Source organism: Trachemys scripta, chromosome 2 (genome assembly GCF_013100865.1).
Source record: "Trachemys scripta elegans isolate TJP31775 chromosome 2, CAS_Tse_1.0, whole genome shotgun sequence".
Classification (NCBI taxonomy): Eukaryota; Metazoa; Chordata; order Testudines; family Emydidae; genus Trachemys; species Trachemys scripta.
In genome coordinates, this window is record NC_048299.1 from 85,802,792 (window position 1) to 85,808,086 (window position 5,295).

Consider the following 5,295-nt stretch of genomic DNA (forward strand, 5'->3'; position numbering starts at 1 on the left):
GCAACGGATTGACTGTTGGCCTCCCTGGCATTCTGATATGCCTGCTGAAGCTTCTTCACTTTCACGTGGCACTGCTGCGAATCCCTGTTGTACCCCTTCTACTGCATTCCCCCCATGCAACCTGCTTGTAGCTGTCCATATCTGTACCTGCACAGCCCCATCTTCCCACAGGCCCAGGAGAGCCAATATCTCTTGGCTGCGCCAGACCAGAGTGCGTCTGGAGCATGTAGCCAGCATAGCTGGGCAGTTGCACACAACAGTGGAGAGCTGCTAGGTGTGCTTGCCAAGGTGGACAGTCAGGAAAGGGCATTTCAAAAATTTGGGGGTTTTTAAAGGGTGTGGAAGGGCTTCAGGTCTATGTGACTGCTGGGCAGTGGAGTTCACATTTGTGTCCAGAGAGGTCAGTGTTTGGCATTGTGGGACAGCTGCTGGAGGACTGTTAGGGTCAATGTAACACAGTCTCACACTGCATTGACCTCAGTACATTGACCATGGTTCAGTGCTTGCTTAGACCAGTGCGAGACAAATTTAAGTGTAGACACGTGCACAATTAGGTCAATGCAAGGCAGCTTACTTGGTAGTGTAGACCAGGCCTCAGTTTTCTATTGAACAGTCTACCAAAACCATTCCACAGTGTATTCCTAACTGGAGATGTGTTTAGATTGTCCACAGTAATTTAGGACTAGATATTTAACTCAGCAGAATATGTTTTAATTGTACAAAAATTAGAAACATTTTCCATGAATCAGTTGGGAACAGTGGGAAAAATATGAATTTCCCCGACTTTGGTTTGTTCTGCAGTACTTAACTGATTAATCAGCTATTCCATTAGCATTTCCCTCACTGAAACTTGATGAGAAGATCATTTTCCATTAGGCAGATGTAAAAATATCTTTAAATAAATAAAAATCTTTTTGGAAAAGCTTCCCATGCTTTTTCTGTTTCTTTACTCTTGCAAAGAGACTATGCTGAAATGGGGAAATCTCTAGAGTGAACAATCTGTTCTCTTCTGCTCCCTAAACAGTATGCAACTGGAGTGACCATTATGAACCCTTTAATGCATCAATGGCACCTAGACTATAACACTGTTGAAAACTGCAGTTTCTGTGCACTTTGAGAAGGATTACTGTTTCAGTATGTATTGTAATTGTAAAAGCAAGTAATTGAATATGAAATTGCCCAGAACTTTGGGAGTTCTTCTGTGCAATAGTTTTGCTATTCAGTCTATCTCCAGTGGTGTACATAGGAAGGAAAGATCTGCTTTTTACAGCGCTTTCGCCTCATGTACTGGCCTTCTTGTCACTGAGACTGAATGTGTAACATTTTTTTTCTCCCTTCTGTAAGAACTCTTGTAAGAGTTAATCTCAGAAGGAGAATTCAGAAGAGAAATAAGAGTGGAAATGGAAACTCCCAGAAAATAGATTATTTGATTTTGACTTTGTCTGTTTTGGGGAGTTTAATAGCTATGTGAAAATTTAAAATAATAGAACATGTCCAAATATCATAGATTGTTCTTCTGTCCTGTGAAGGGGAGATCTAGCTGGAGGATAATAGACTGCACTTTTTGTTGATGAATGGATTAGATATTGATCAACTGGAAAAGAAAGAGGAAACACAAATAGTCATTCCTGCCAAGCTCCTTTACTTTCTACGGCTGTTTACTACTTTTGTTTTCCTGTTTTTGAGCTTTAAGAACCATGTTAACATGTAAAAACATTGTGATAGGACTCTGTAGCAAAACTGTCAGTACTTCAGTTAAAGAAAAAGTAGATATCATATGTTTATGTTTCCTTTGGATGTGTGTGTCTCTTTCCAACTTAAGAACTAAATGTGTTACAAAAACAGATGTAGTGAAAATAAACAAGAGCGGTCTCATTTCCTTCAGTGAAGAAAGCTCACAATTACTTGGCCGTAACATCGTACCCTATCAAACAATTTTGCTGACCGCAGTTTGCCTGCCCAAAGTGCTGGATTTATCACAACTGATAAAAGATCTGAGGTGTCAGACAAGAATTCAGCTGCACAGAAAAGGGGGAAGAGTGGGTCATAATGCAATAACATATTCTAGGTGCTGTTCTTGCCAACAGTTAATGGAGAAATTCATTTCACAAAGCACTGTTTATAGACTGACATCTGGAGAACTTCTCAACCTGGATCATTTCCAATCTCTGAGATTTATATGCTGTTCTTGCTTTTTTGGTAAATAGCTCACTTTTCTGCTTGATATAGTTTACTTAAATAATTATCAATGGATGTGAATGATGCTACTATGCTACTATGATTTTTTTCAGTCCTTGGGATGGACAAAAGTTCATAATAGTAGGTAGCTAAAATAGATGATCAGTGGGAACCCCTGAAACAACACGCACTCGCACATGCAGGGACACACACACAAACACGACAATTTAAAGAGAACTGTCTGAATGTAAACATAAAGATCTATCAGATTTAAATATGTTGACTAGCACCCATGCAGTCCAAAGGTGTGAAAGGACTTGGAGTTGTAATGATATTTTCAGTTTGGTGATATTTGTCCTATGGAGTGAAAAATGTTTTCAAAGGGTAAAAACTGAATAAGTGCAGTTTAAACCGTATAATCACCACTGTACATGTGGGACCTGATCCAGCTCCCTTTCAGGTCAGTTGAATGACTACCATGGCTTTCAGTGAAATTTAGAGCAGGCCCATTTCCATTTTGAAATGCAGAAAGAGAGACACCATACATTACTAACTCTGTCCTGTGTGAGTGGAGGCACAGACGTGTACCTTCTAGGTGGATTTACTCTGCTTGTGGTAAGAACAATATATGTTACATGAAAACATTATTTATCCAAGCAAATCTGTAAATAATCCAAGGATTTGGTCCCACGGCATAGCAGCATTACACATTCAGTCTTTATTACTAATGGTAAAGCCCTGCTTTAAAAAACATTTGCTTTATGAATAAAATTGTATTCCTTTTGCACATATATACATAAAAATGAAGTACATTTTGGCACAGGATTGACACTGGGTAAAATTTTCAAAAGCATTTAAGTTCCATTTTCAGAAGTGATTTAGGCACTTAGGAGTCTAATCCTATCTATTTTCAATTAGATTTAGACTCATAAATGCCTAAATCGCTTTTGAAAATGAGACATAGGTTCCTAAACTATGTGGGCACTTCTGAAAATTTTCCCAGTAATCATATGGCAGTACGTGTTTCCCTCCTGACTCCAGGAAATACAAAGAGACTGATGCTGCTGCCATTGAAGCCAATGGCAAAATCCATCTTGGTTTTTACAGGGATGGGATAAGGCTCATAGTAAGGATGCATATAACAGGCAATGTACAGCTATCTAATATGCAAACCATTAGATATTTTGTACAGGGAGCATTAGTGCCAAAATCAGTAGAAATTGTATCCATATAGTGGGGGGCAGGATAAACCATATAGAAACAAAAGAAAGTCAGATGATAGTATGTATGCATTTAGACTTGGACTTTCACAGGTACCTAAGGAAGTCAGGAGCCCAACTACCATTGAATTTCAATGGGACTGCCTTAGTTTCTTGAAAATACCAGCATCATATGTAAGGACACACTCATTAACACAGGTCTTTTATAACATATCTAAAACATTGAAACAAAATTAATATTTTCCAGGGTGGACACCTCTCCTTTCTTGAAGGTGTCCATGGCAGACAGAAAGCCGTGTATTCTTGAGGTGATGGAATTCAATGGTTCTGGAAATGTGGAGCACCATAGTATTCTACAGAAGATCTGTTTTATGTGTTCAGAAAAATTTGATCTCTTAATGTGTGATATGGTGGGTATCATACTCCCCCTCCTCTGGTAGTTGCCACCCCAGGAATTGCTCTTCTTTTAGTGTCCACTCCGTATAATTTATTCCGCTCCACCAACACCTGTATAGTGCAACACACCACTCCTAATCCCTATGAACTTCAGCCGCTGTTCATTAGGGCCCTGTGAGGAAAAGAGATCTGTCTTCCTTGGGATGGCCTTCAGTGCTGGCACAGTTAGCACTATCCTCCCACATCCTGACGCTTCCTTCCTGCCTTTTTATCAAGCTCATCAGCTGATGGGCCAATTAGTTCCTTAATTCACCTAGCTTCCTTGTCTGTTTAGCTACTTCTTCCCTATTTCCTCAATCAGCCGTTGCTGGGGAAACTAATTGAGGCTACTGTGATCAGAGTGCTGACCCGTCTATTAGACCTGAGTACTCTGTCATATACTGTAAGAAAGAAATCCTACATCTCAATTTTTTTCCCCATCTTGCCTCTTCCTTCCGCCAATGGTATGCACCTCAGTGCATCTGTCATTTCCTCCTTCTGAGGAAGCTGAAGTATAATTCTCTGCCCTTCCTGGTGCACAAGTTTCACACTTTGTCTTCATTCAAATCCCTTTTGAAAATTCACTTCTTCCATGAGCTGAGCAAATGCTAAACCTCACCAATATAATGCCACCATCATCCCAGTGTGTGGGGAAAAATATTTCAGAGTTAATGGCATCCCCATCTTCTGTGGTGTCTGATCTTTAGCTTAAATGTTCCTTAGTACAAGGATCAAGGGTAAAATCCAGCCTTACTGAAGTAAATAGCAAAACTTCCATTGACTTCAATGAGGCCAGGATTTCACACCCATGTTTTTGTTTGTGTCTTGTACAGCTGTGATCACAGTGTCTACACTTACAACATAGTATTAATGTCTTGTTTTTATATAACAGCAGATAAAGTGACCCAACATAAAATACTGGTATACTTACAAATTCTGTTGAAGGGTAGGGAATATGTTGAATTTATGTGTTGTAAATGAGGTTGATAGTATGTTTTCCAGTTCTTTCAGAGCCTGTTTGCTTTGTGTGTAACCTATGCAGTCCCCCAGTTTAAATGGTGAAATTCCAGTTCTCACTGTTCTCTATCAGGAAAATAAGGTAATGGAAAAAATGAATTTTGCTTTTAGTGCTGGTACGTTTTGACAGTATCAGTTGACAAGTAAATCTTAACAAACCTCTGACATCAAAACCAAGAGCAGGAAGTCCCGCTTCCTTCCAACCAATAGCATGGGGTGCCTAAGGGCAAATAGACATTTTCCGACTCTGATTCAGTTACCATCAACTGGAAAATAGTGCTAATGACTAATGAAATAGTTTGGCATCAAAAGCCATTAATTCTCAAGGCCACATAACCTATAGAGTTTCAGTTTTCAGAGCAAACTTTTCAAAGTTCTTTTATTTGTCTCCAGAAACCCACTATGCACTAATGGGTTATGTGACTTTTCACTCATAATCTCAATG